The sequence below is a fragment of the Macaca nemestrina genome, chromosome 12 (assembly GCF_043159975.1).
Source record: "Macaca nemestrina isolate mMacNem1 chromosome 12, mMacNem.hap1, whole genome shotgun sequence".
NCBI classification, from domain to species: Eukaryota; Metazoa; Chordata; class Mammalia; order Primates; family Cercopithecidae; genus Macaca; species Macaca nemestrina.
The window spans coordinates 88,359,636-88,373,631 of NC_092136.1; the positions used below are offsets into that span (position 1 = coordinate 88,359,636).

Sequence of the window (13,996 nt, forward strand, 5' to 3'; positions counted from 1 at the left end):
ACACATATGTTCATTGCAACACTATTCACAATAGCAAAAACATAAAATCAATCTAAATGCCCATCAGTGATAGACTGGATAAAGAAAACGTGGTACATATACACCATGGAATACTATACTGCCATAAAAAATGAGCTCATGTTTTCCGCATGGACATGGATGGAGCTGGAGGCCATTAACCTCAGCAAATTAACACAGGGACAGAAAACCAAATACTGCATGTTCTCACACATAAGTCAGAACTGAATGATGAGAACACATGTACACATAGTGGGGAACAACATACTCTGGGGCCTACTGGAGGGTGGGAGGAGAGAGAGGATCAGGAAAAATAACTGGTGGATACTTGACTTCACAACTGGGTGATGAAATAATATGTACAACAAATCCCCATGACACAAGTTTATCTATGTAACAAACCTGCACATGTACCCCTGAACTTAAAATTAAAGTTAACAAAAGAAAAGATAGTCCCAGCTACTCGGGAACCTGAGGCAGGAGAAAGGTGTGAACCTGGGAGGCGGAGCTTGCAGTGAGCAGAGATCACGCCACTACACTCCAGCCTAGGCGGCAGAGCAAGACTCCATCTCCAAGAAAAAAGAAAAAGAAACAGAAGAATGAAAAAAAGCCAGTCATGTAAAATGCATGACTAGAACATGAAGAACATGGGAGGGATGGTGATACGAGGTGAAGATGGAAAGACAATAAAGGTCCAGGCCATGTAGGATGTTGTAGGCTCTTACAAAAATTTTTTATGTTGGCCAGGCATAGTAGCTCATGCCTGTAATCCCAGCACATTGGGAGGCCGAGGCTGGTAGTTCACTTGAGGTCAGGAGTTCAAGACCAGCCTGACAAACATGGTGAAACCCCGTCTCTACCAAAAATAGAAAAATTAGCTGGATGTGGTGGTACGCACCTGTAATCCCAGCTACTTGGGAGGCTGAGGCGGGAGAATCGCTTGAACCCGAGAGGAGGAGGCTGCAGTGAGCCAAGATGGTGCCACTGCATTCCAGCCTGGGTGAGAGAGTGAGACTCCGTCTCAAGAAAAAAAAAAGTAATAATAATGTTACGTACAACAGAAAGTCATTGAGGAGATTTAAGCAAATGACTGGCACAATTTAGTCTTAGAAAGGATTATTCTGGCTGCTCATTTTTCTGGATAATCAATTGAAGAAATCTTATAAGGAAAGCTGTAATAATCTAGCGAGAAATGATGGTGACTTCTCTATGACTGGTGACAGTAGATATGAAGAGAAGTGGTCACAGTCAGACATATTTTCCAAGTTGAATCAACAGTACTTGCTGATGGACTAGATGTGAGTAGTAAGGTAGAGAGAGGAATCAGGGTCTACTCCTAGGCTTCTAGTTTGAGAGCCTAGTGCATTTTGACAGCATTAGTAGAGATGGGATAGACTAGTACATAAACAGGTGAGGGGCAGAAGAAAATTAATGATCTTTTGAAAATGCAAAATTTTAGATGCTTTGGAGGTATCCAAGTAAAGATGTCAAACAGGAAAGTGAATATGTAAGGTTGGACTCAGGGGAGAATTTTGGTTTAGAGATGTAAATTGAGGGTCATCAATATATAAAATATTTAGAATGCATGAAATCACCTGGAGAGGAAGTATAAATATTGCAAAGGTAGAGCTAAAAAGTAAGCTCTGCTGAGGGGCCAGGTTTGGGAAAAGCCAGCTATGAAAAGGAGGCAACCCAAAAAGAAGGTAAAGTGAGAGTATGTGATGTCATAGAGGCCAAAAGAGAATGTTTTAGGTACTTTATTTTTAAAGACATATAAAAGGCTTACATATTTCAGAGAAAAAAATGTATCTGATTCACATGGAAGATACTATATTCCATGTACACGCTATATACCCTGAAGATTTCTGACACAATGGCTATGTCTTTGAGAGTGTCTGTAAGTGTGGCAAATGTATACCAATAATCCTTACAACAACCCTAAAATGTAGGTACAGGCTGAAAACCCCTACATAAAATGCTTAGGACCAATATTCAGATTTCAGAATCTTTCAGATTTTAGAATAGTTACATTATACTTACTTACTGCTTGAGCATTTTCCAAATCCTAAAATCTGAAACTGGAAATATTCCAGTAAGAATTTCCTTTGAGTGTCACACGGGTACTCAAAAATCCAGCAATTTTGAAGCATTTCAGATTTTCAATTTTTGAATTTGGGATGTTTGAACTGAATTATTACCTTCATTTTACAAATGATGTAATGGGTTTTGATAAGTTAAAAACTAGCTGAACACTTAGAAAATAATGGAGCTGGAATTTATGCCTATGCCTGTTGATTCATAACACATTGTTTTAACTATTCCTTGCTGCTTCACAGCCCCTTCCTACCAAAAAAAAAATAAAAGATATTACCAATGTCTATGAAAATGAGAAGGGCCACCCAGACACAATTTGAACATCCCAGAGATATAGAATCTTACAGGAGTTGCCTTTCAAACTATACAGTAAAGAGCATTCCAGGGAAAAGATGATTCAGCACATAGAAACACAGAAGGTGCAGTGTATAGGTTATCTAGTACAAGTATATTTACATTGCCCTGATATCCATCCCAAATTACGGCTCATCAGATTATAAAGCAATTACTGCTTTATACTGCAATTACTGCAGTAATTGCTTTATAATCTGATGAGGCACATAATAGCTATGAACTTAGATACCTGGAATATACTTAAAAAAATTATGACATAGAAATGCGAAAGAACTGTGCTATTACTCAGATTTTATAAAGCTAAAGAGAAAGTCATCTTATGTGCAATCAAAATGCAAGAAATTCATGGAGTATAAATTCCAAATAGACCTGAAAGGAATACATCAAATCTATCAGCATTACTCATATGTTTCCTATAAATGTTTATTGAGTAACTATTCTGTACCAACACCCTTCTATGCCCCAGGGACCCAGTTATGGACAAAATAGATATAAATTCAAATCATTATGGAGCCTACACTCTAAGGGATTTTGCCAGACAACAAACAAAATAAATATGTAAAATATTGTGTGCTACACGGTGGCGAGTGTTTAAAAAGCAAAAAACAAAATGCAGTGAAGCAGTATAGAAAGTGCCAGAGATATATGAAATTTTGAGTAACGTGGCCAAAGAAGCATAAACTGAAAAAATAACATTTGAGTAAATAGCCAAAAGAATTAAATGAATGAGTCATGCAGATCTCTAGAAAAACAACATTCCAGTTAAAGGATAAAACAAATACAAAGCCTCTAAGACAGACTTATGTTTAGTGTGCTGAGGAGTAGCAAACAGGCTCGTGTGGCTGTAGAAAAGTTAAAATGCAGAGAAAGGAAGACATGGAAAACAAGAGATAATGTGGTGATGTTGAGCCTATTTGGACTTTAAAAGACTTTGGCTTTAACATTTCATGCGAACGTTTTCCTGGGAGGATTCTAACAGAGGAGGAACACATTCTGCCTAAAATTTTAACAAGAATAAGGGCACAAAAGCAGAAAACGAGTAGCAATTAGGAAATTTGCACTAACTTAGGTGAGAGAGATGACAGTGGTTGGATTGAAGATATGGTAAGTGCAAGTTATACTAACTGTAAAATAAGTTATGTATGCACATTTTACAGAGAAAGGAACTGAGGCTCAGAGAGGTACAGAGGCTTGGCCAGGATTCCCAAGCAAGTAAGTAGTAGCAGAGTCAGGAGTCACATTTAGAACATTTATTGAATTTTATCAGTTTCATGGCATTCAATTACATGTGTGTACCAATATTTAATTATTCCTTATTGTTAGATATTAAGGTTATTTATAGATTTGTCTTAATATCATAATGTTGCATTTTACTTGCTTTTGAAAGTATTTTTGTAGCACAATTATCTAAAGATGGCATTTCTGGCATTAACGTTTCTCATAGTTTACAACTGATGAATGTAGAGTATAAAAGATGATATCAAATTCACTCCCAGATCTGTCTCATTAACATAATCAATTCTGAGAACTATCCAATATTCTTTCTGTGAGGACCTACGCTCTCCTGCTTCTATATAAGTTCCTGGGTAAGGACATTTCTCTTTGTGGTGAGATTTCTCCTGTGCAATCTCACCACAAGATTCATTCATTATTTTAACATGTGCCTAGCAAAAGAAAAGACAAAGAAAAATACCATAATACTTTATTTCCAACGTAAAGAACCTTTTTTCATACTTGATCTCACATCTACCTAAAAATGATACTTCTAGAAATATCTAATAACCCCTATTTCTTATATTAGGAAATAAAGTCTCAAAGAAAAATTATTTTCTTTAGTTTATAGCTTTTAGATGGTAGGGATAATATGTCAGTAGAAATAAAGGGGCAGGTTTATGCTATAGATAATGGGGAGGCATTAATTCTTGTAATGATAAAAAAGCTTTTAAAATGTTATGACCTACAATCTAATAATATGGTGACATTTAATTCACTAAAAGGTGGGTAAATGTATTAATAGTTTGATTATATAGTATATTAGCTCAAGAACTTATTTTCAGAAGTATGCTTTATTGAGTGTTATTTTTCTGGGTCCTTAGCATAGTAAATTAATTACTAGCACATTATAGAAAACAATAGACATATTTTAAATACATATAAAAGTATTTTGCATCAGGTAACCACATACTCTCATGTTATATCCTAAATGAATACGAAAAAGAGATATTGATAGGTAAACTTTGCCATAAATTGCAATCTACACTATAATCAGATTCACAGCTCACATTGTCCTTTATTTTCAACAATCTTCTAAAATACTGACCATCTTCCTGGCACAGATGTCTCTTATATAACTTAATCTCCACACAAGCAAATCACACAGCTCAGGATTCAACACTAAAATGATTTCTTCTGCCTGTTCAGTGGCCTCATCACAAACAGTCAGGGGTGTCAATATTGCAAATGCCATCAACGCATCTGATACATTTTTCTGAAAATAAGTGCATACCATAGATAAGAGATATTCTGAGGTGCAATGATACAGAGAACCCTGTAGTCTAAGCAAAGTTCTATTGTCATTACTATCTCAATCACACATTTGTGACCTTGTAAACAAGAAAATGCAGCATCCACTGTTTAGCCCCACAAAGCATAGGCCACATTTTAACTGAAACCCCCTCAACAAAAATAAGGGCCATAAAACACTATTGTACAAAGATGAAATCTGTAATTGTATCCATTAATTAAAAAGTTCTGGCAGTAGAAAAAAACTCACTAAATCACTGTAAATCATTTAAACAAGTGGTTTAGTAGTCTATGAAGACCTGGAACAGCCTTCTGCAGCAAAGCAATAAAAATGATGCAATCCACAGTTAACTAGTGTCAATTTAATTATAAAGCAGGGATTTTACACTTTTACCCATCCTGTAGCCTTCAGCTGATTTCTCGTTATTAAGGGTATACCTCTGAAGACTGTAAAGCATTATTCTATATATTACCTATCATCAAATGCTTGAGACTGTGGTTTTACCTTTCTATAACTTGATCTCCACTTATGTATTAATAGATAATGTTTATCAAGTGCCTTCTTTCTGCTAAATAATGTATAATAATTATTTGATGTAAGTCTCACAAAAACCCTGTAAGGTAGGTATATTTACTACCTATGTTACTACCTCTAGAAATTGAAGTTTAGAGGTCAAGAATCTTATCCAAAGTATCAAACCTATAATAAATGGCAGAATCAGGACATGAATCCAACTACATTTGGCTCCAAAGCCCATACTTATAAACAAATCATGAGATCTCCCCCAAAAACAAATGAATTGATTATTCAAACCTTATGCATTGGTTGCAAAGCATTTTGGAGATCCTGCTTTCCATTAAATTCTTATGTAATGTCCACAAATTCATCAGAAAGCATACAAACAAATCAAGTAAATACTGGAAACTCTGTTTCCTAGCATCATTTAGATAAGAGTTTCTCAACCCGAGCACTATTGACATTTTGGACTGGATAATCTTTTGTTGTGGGTGGATGTTTTTTGTGCACTGTTGGTTGTTTAGCAGCACCCCTGGTTTCTATTCACTAGATGACAATGCCATCCCCTCCCAGCTCTGATAAACAAATATATCCTCAGATATTAGCAAATGTCTCCTGTATGTAAAGTCAGTTCCAGTTGAAAAACACTAATTTACATTAAAGTTATCCTGGCAAGGTTGACGTAATCATGAAAGAAAAGCATAACTAAGAGCCAATCATCAGGACACATCAGTCTTACAAAGCCGCTACCTGAAACTTCCAAATAATGCTAAGGAGAGAAGGTTGAAATAGGCTTCCTTACTCAATGTTTATGTAGTTATTTGTCTGTATTATCTTGTTTAAAAGGTAGAAATTTCAATTTGAGAAAGACAAATTTAAACTGTAAGAGTCAAGGTTTATATTGCCTTACATTAAATATGCATAGTTCTAAGTATCACAAATTACAAGAAATGAATGAGAGGAGAGTATCCTACAATATACTTCCCAAACTCAAAGGCTGCTTTTGATATGAAATGCAAAGTTCATTATAAATTTAACAAGACAATGATAACTTTATAAAGTAATTTACACATTGATTTTTAAAATTTTACTTATTTTTAAACAAATGATATAATAGTGTATTATTTACTTCTATATCTTTGAATAATTCTACATTACTATGCATTTAGACAAATCATTTTTTAAAAAGTATTTTTATCATTCTTCTGTAAAATATAATGACTGTAAGAAGGTTGCATTATTAAAGTGCTCACTATTATCATTGTGATTACAAGTTTTCATTTTCCTCAGAACATTTATACTCAAAATTTTAAAACCCATGACCTGAACCAGAATTATTGTGAACAGCTAATCATTAGAGAGTTTTCTTGAATCTGATATATTTGCAAGACCAATAAAAATCATATATGCATAAAATATATTTTTGCATATGTCTTTCCTTTACACTTCTTCTACAGTCTGACTAAAAAAGGAGATATTTGAGACAGCAATTATGTATCATTTTGATTTCTGATTATCTTCAAGCATTTGCACATTTTCAAATATTCTTGAATATATGAGAAAAATAAATATTTGCACATTCCCTTGTAGAGGAAGGGCTGCCGACTCAAAATTAGTAGAATTCAAAAAAATTCATATATGTGTCTAAGCTGTAGGTCAGTATCATAAGAGTAAAAGTTTGGAAATCAGATGATCCTAGATTTAAATACCTGCTCTGTCACCTTTGTTTGTACCATGGGACATTGGACAAGTTATTTAATCTATTTTAGTATTACATTTTATCATTAAAGTCATAAAATAAAAATAAAACACAATCCATAGGCTAGTTGAACACTAAATGTAATAACACAGGAAACGCAGAAAACTGGACATCCAAAGGCCTGGGTAGGATTGATAGTTTATGCTCTGTTCACTATGGATCAGACACTTTATTTTTTAAATTTAATTTATTTTTCTCTTTATTTCTTCTAAAAATGTAGGGTACATGTGCAGAACATGCAGGTTTGTTACATATGTCTATGTCTGCCATGGTGGTTTTCTGCACCTATTTTTTTTTTAATTTGTGCAATTAATTCATCATATTCACTCGATGCCATGTACTGCTATAACCCATCCCCCAGTTTGAAAATAATGAAACTGAGGTACATAAATTTAAGTAAGTTGCCTAAGGTCACATAAGTAGTAAGCCACAAAGCTGAGATTCAAACTCAGGCAATTTGAAGCCAGGACCTGTACTTCCAATCATACCATAACTCACTGGCAACCACAATAAAATAATCCCATGATGTTTAGTGTTTAGCCACACCACAGAGTAATGCAGCTCAATACAATGGAAACAGGGTAAGTTTTAGTGCCAAACAAATCAAATCTCTCTCTTTTGCATATATATGTATATATGTTCCCATTATTGCTCTCTTTTTACATATATGGTAAAAGATACATATATACATATACACACACACACATATATATGAGTGAAATATTTTTTCTTATTTTCAAAATGGGGGATGGGTTATAGCAGTACATGTTACTGAATGAGTATAATTAATTGCACAAATAAAGTGTCTGACCCACAGAGAACACTGCATAAACTACGCACTGTTTTTGACAATAGAATAAAAAGCTTAGTTTTTATAACAGAAAAGGAAAAACAAATAATGCCTTATATTGTTGATATGATAATTAAATAACATACCTAGTGCTTAGCATGATGCCTGATGTGCTTAATAAATAGTAGTTATTAGAGCAGGGATGAGTCTGCACCAAGACTTTTGCCTGGTGGCCCTTTTGACAAAAGTTATATATAGTTAAAATATGATTTGGACTGGTAAAATATAGATTTTCATCTCCTTTCTATGGATTTAAAGGAAATGAAAGCAAGCCTATGCCTTAATGCTTTTTAGAAACACATTTTAAACAACTAAGATAAAGGAATACCAAGATATTATCTGATTTACAAATAATTGAAAATTCAAACATCAAAATTGAAGTTTCTTTTCTTGGGTTATATAAATACATCATGCACTAAAAATATTTCTTTTCATGTCCCTGTCTTCTTATGTTCTCCTAAGCTTCATTCACTGACTAAAATAACAACTAAATGATGCATCAGGACTAGAATTAATATTTCTCTGAATATGAATAAAACACATATTTCTAAACTGCAGAATCTTCCTGCTTTGTAATAATACATCTTCAATATATCCAACCTTGATACAAATCAAATCAGCTTTATCATATAATATATATATATAGACATATATAAAGGTAGTATCTAATATTTTATAAAGTTGGTTCATACATGATCTATCTATAGACATATACATAAAAATACCTCACATGTACATACATATAATATAATAAGTATGTGTAAGTTAAAATATTTGGATATAGCTCTGTCTTCATCCCATGAGAATAGAAAACCTGGGATAAAATTGGTATACAAAAAAATATTTTTAATGATTAACCTCATCTTACATTTCCTACTTGTAGTATCACCTACCTTTCATTGACACTTAATTTAGTTTCTCTAACTAAAATTATCATTCTGTAAAAGACAATATAGTAAGACTCCTATAAAATATTAAATGGGTTTTGGAAAGAAATAAGAAAAGTAGAATTATTAAAATGCTTTAGTCACAAAAGTGAGCATCTTTAATGATATAAGTCATTTTATCATGAAACACAACAACATTAATGATCAGAACCCAAACTAAAAATGGTATGTAGTTAATCAAGTATTCCCAAAGTCTGGATAGTTTGTGCTGCTTGGATAAAATAGATATGAGTGAATTTTTCAATTTCCCCGTGGGTGTTTGTCATCATGTCCATAAGGTAAACTACAAAGTGATAGTAAAGGTCTGTGTCTACCTATGGAAGTAAAGTGAAAAACTTGGATTATTCAAATACCATCTTCCTCTCCCAAATAATCTCGACATATTCTTTCATAAGTGAACATTGAAGAGTTTGGGCTTTTTGTGAGTGTATAGCCCACAGCCAAAACATTCCCATGTGATAGCACAAACCTCTAGGGGGTGCAATTAAAATATCTAGATTGTGTATTTTGTCATGTGGAGTGTAAATGACTAGGGAAAGCTTTTTCTCTTAAGAGAAGCTGATATTTAGGAAGTGCTATGTATATTTTTTTCCTAAGAAAGCTTGAAAGATCTGTCCAGAGTGCTGACGAGGTTTCACGGGGAGAAGGCTGGAAATTGAGGGGTACACACTACTAACCCAATGAGATCAGGATGCAGTATTTTCAAGTCCCAAACCAATGGCCTTTTTAAATTGAAACAAACATGCATAAAGGACAGAAATAGCCACAATGGATTCTTACATGTGTAATTACATTGACGGAACTGAGAAATTAAAGGAGAAAACTCCCTGCACTCCATAAAGAAAACAGCAAAAAGCACACCTAACAATAGGTAGCATACCTGAACGCTCCATAGCTGACAGTAGAATGTCATGCAACTACGGCTTCCACAGAAAACCCCTGCTTATGTCCCACTGGAGGAAGGGCTGCACGTAGTCCTGGTCAATGCACCTTTGGCTGCTTCAAATGGCCAGTGCCCAGCATTAGAGACACAAATTAGCTCTAGCTTTGTCCTGAGAAACTCTGAACAATGAAATACCATGTAGCGAATGGAGAAGAAGGTGAAAAGGAGAAGCTGCCTTTTCACTGGTCTGTATCAATTGCTTATTGAAAAGTAAAGTGTTGGAGAACCTATCTGCGTGGTTACTCGATGTTACAGTCCAACTAAGGCAGCATCAAGATTGTGTCTAAATAAGCACAAACGCTTGTTATCTTTTCCTAAATCTCCCTTCCACACAGCAACTCCTCTGAAGGGAAATGAGGGCAGCTGTAAATTCAAGTACCAGCTGAAAGAGCCTTCCAGGTGGACCTGTCACTTTCCTGGAGAGGTCCTAATGCATGTTAGGCTCGGGTCACCGGCTAGCCTCCACACTCAAGGGCCTGCCCTGGGTTTTCTTCCCTAAGTCGCTGTAGCCTGGGCTTCCTCGTTGGCATGCTGATCATGCTCCCGCCGTGGGATAACTAGCAGGCTTTGTGTTCGAGGGGAAAGACAAATCCATGGAAGAGGAAAGAGCGGGAGGGCTCAGGCTGGTGTTCAAAGAGAGGCAATATAGCCTGAGTGAAAGAGATGTGCTTTCAGCACCACCCGCTGTCCCCCCTCTTCCTGCAGCAGGCGCCAGGATGCGACCGCTAACCGATCTATTGAAAAGCAATTCTCTGTCCTCTTTCCCTCTCCACCTTTGCTTCTCACAATTCCGAGCCCTCGGGTGGTTTGCGGGAGCACACTCTGCATTCGAAACCACGCGCACCTGGCCTTAGAGAGCGGGAACTCGGATGCGAAGGCATGCAGAATCCCCTTTTCAACCCTTGCAGCTCTTCCCTCCTTCACCCCATTGCTCGCGCCTTTTTCCCCAACAGGTTTAATTAAGGCTGTTCGCAAATGGAGTAGACTTGAATCTTGTCGGCTTTGGCCACCCCCGCTCCACCCGCGTCCCCCTCCCCCAATAAAACTATGAGCTACTCAGCAAGCTTATAGATCCTAAATCCTTCTCTGGCCAGGGAACATTTGGGCACACAGACACTTAGCAAGCTTACCCCCCTGTTGGCTGCGCAGCGAGCAGTGAGACTCGGTCTAGCTAGCCCCCCGAAAAGTTGGGCCACAGGGATCAGCGGGGCAGAGCCGGCCTCTCCAGTCCCCGGCTTCCCCCCCAAGATGATCTCAAGCTCATCCCCTCCGCTCAGCGTGCGCAGAACAGCCGAGCTGAGGGCGGCTTGTGCAGCAATCTCCCCGCTACTGAGAAAGGGGGGAAGGGGGGAAGGGGAGAGAGCGGAGGAGGGAGGGGTGGTAGTTTGTATTTATAGAGAAGAGTTCTTTGCGCAACTTTTTGGTGCCACCAAGTGGCACAGTGAGTTCCTTTAGGAACACAGACTCCTGGGTGAATCTGGATGGGTAGACCAGCTCTGCAAACAGATGCTCACATGGCAAGGGAGTTGGAGGCACTCCCAGGACTTAGTTTTCACATGTTTACCGTCATATCTCAGCACCTGGGACACAGATCCCTAAATTCTAAGAATAAGCCTGCATTGAGTGAGAAAGGGCACCTGTGCCTTCCTCAGACAGGTGGAAGGAGTGTCAAGGACATGGTAAGTCCCAGTTGACTCCTAGGAGTATAGACATCCTTGTCTCAGGAGGAATATCCATTATCTTCTTCTTCCTAACCCCTCTGCCCAGATTACATTGCATTTATGTTTTACTCTAAAACCTTCTTTTTGCTGCCCTGACTACCTAACCTTTAAACTGGATTGGCACTTATTTTCCTTGCCACCAAACCTTCCTCAATGCTAACCTTAAAAATAGCGTATGACTTTAGACTGGATCTGAACATTTCTAAACAGCTCTCAGAACTCCAAGTTCACTGAGCTGCAGGCTGGAGGTCGGATTTTCCTCAGTCATTTCCAGAGACCTCTCAGCATGCATTATCCTGACAGCACAGTCAGGATCTTGCCAACTGCCTTTAGTACTTTGAGGAAGAATCCCCTGAAGCTTCCTTTATCCATATTTTATGAGTGTTCTTACTTCTTAGTATGCAGATCTTCAAACACATACATCAACACTACTGCATGGGACCTTCATGTCCCCAAATGCAGAATATCCTCTACATTGTTCAGTAGAGAAACTGAGTACATGAAGGTTAAGGGGCTTGTTCAAGGTCATGTTTTTCTAGAGATTAGTCCAGGAACTACCTAGGGTAGAACTGAATGAACGCAGTGATGCCAAACCCGATCACCCTGTTCTTGTTCTTTCTACTACCCCACTCAGCCCATTCAGTCATATTCAGCTCCCTTCTCTTCCCTCTATTCATTTATTTCGTTCTTTCGTTACCTCTCTCTCTCTCTCTCTCTCTCTGTGTGTGTGTGTGTGTGTGTGTGTGTTTGTGTGTGTGTGATTATCCTCTGCCAAAGTTCCATACAGGCACGAAGAGTAAACATGTCTTCCCGGCTCCACTGGGAGTATATGAACTTGAGTTTATAGGTCCAGAGTTGCAGGTGCACCATCTTTACATGACCCACAGTTCTAGAAAACCTCTCCCTCCTAGTACTGTAGTCCTTTTAGAAATGGAACACTGACATTTACACCCAATAGGGTCCCTTCTTCTCTGCCTCTTTTTGGGGTGAAGCACCAACAACTGCCCTTATTAGCTCCCCTAAACACCTAATGGGCTCAAAGATAGAGGAGCCCCTCTCCCTTCCTAAATCCATGCCTTTCGTGCACATGTATCGGTATGACAGACACACACACACACACACACACACACACACACACACACACACACACACAGAGAGAGAGAGAGAGAGAGAGAGAGAGAGAGAGATCCAAACGTATCCTTTGGCTCGGATCTTTATTTTTTCCTCCTCTGATTTTTTTTTAGTTCGTTTTCTATGGAAACAAGCCCACTTAAATCCCTCACTTATGCAAATAAAAGCAAAATGATCTTCATAAACCTCCCATTGGAGCTATGCCGCGGTAGCCCAGGCTCCTGACTTAAATTTATGTCTGATTCACACAGCACACGTCCTTGCAGGGTGACTTTTCTAAACTTGCAGGACCTCCTAGTGTTCCTGGCTCCACCAGTCCTCCACCTGCCCACCACCTGCCCTCCTGGGTCTTTTAAGCCCCAGCTCCCGCCCCTCGCCTGATCGCTCTCCATCCCTGCACTGGGGGAGGGGCTCCAGCGGTATCCTATATCCGTGGTAACTACAGCTAAGAGAAAGAAAAAGGCGCTGTGCTTACCAGGTGCGCGCTCTGAGCCTTGCGCCCCCAGGCAGCCGCTCCTCGAGGGCTTCCTGCGCTCTCGTAGCGGCCTTGGCTGCAGCTGGAGCGCTAGTGTCGGCGATGGAGGCAGCGGTGACAGCAGGCAGAACGGCTGCGGGGCCCGCGGCGGTGGCGCTCGCTCTCTCGCGCCAGCGCCGGGAGCACGTGCCGCGCTCGAGCAGACGCAGCTGGAAGCGCAGCGCAGGACTGGCTTATACTCCCGCAGCGCGCGGCGGGGGTTGGCAGAACCGCCAAGGCATAGACTCAGTGGGTGAAAAAGGGTCTTAAAGCCTCGTCTTTTTGGGGTTCAGGCGAGGGTAGCCTTGGGCTCCCTCTCCTGCTCCTCACGTTCCTTCTGAGAGCCATGGGAGGAGGAAAGCTGTGCGGGGGAGGCGTGGGTGGTGTGTCACTCAGAGAGAAGCTGGGGGAGCAGGTAGATAATAAGGTTCTCTTTGACTATGGCACTTAAATCCCTGACAATGATTGGGAGAAGGGGCGTCACTGCTGGAGGGTAGAGAGAGCTAGGAAGTCAGGGAACCCCGTGATGATTCAGAGGTGTGAGTGGTTAGAGAGAACGGCCTCTAATGATGTTACTTATTAATAATACCATTTTGCATTTGTCTGCACTTTTTACAAACGATTC

At 38.8% G+C, this 13,996-nt stretch overlaps 1 protein-coding gene across 9 annotated transcripts in view; it reads right to left on the reverse strand.

Annotated features, from left to right (window-relative positions):
• The window catches only part of LOC105468894 (glutamate metabotropic receptor 5), a 580,105-nt gene extending 566,565 nt beyond the window's left edge, over positions 1-13,540 (reverse strand). For 4 of the 9 annotated variants that reach the window (XM_071075939.1, XM_071075937.1, XM_071075940.1 and 1 more), the window contains exon 1: positions 13,333-13,471. The gene's annotated coding sequence lies outside the window, so the exon portion shown is untranslated. Of the gene's footprint in view, positions 1-9,942; positions 10,062-11,135; positions 11,340-13,332 lie in introns of those variants that run through there. The other 5 variants (XM_024788821.2, XM_011719375.2, XM_011719379.3 and 2 more) reach the window with 3 other exon arrangements.
• Between the last annotated feature and the right edge of the window lie 456 nt (positions 13,541-13,996).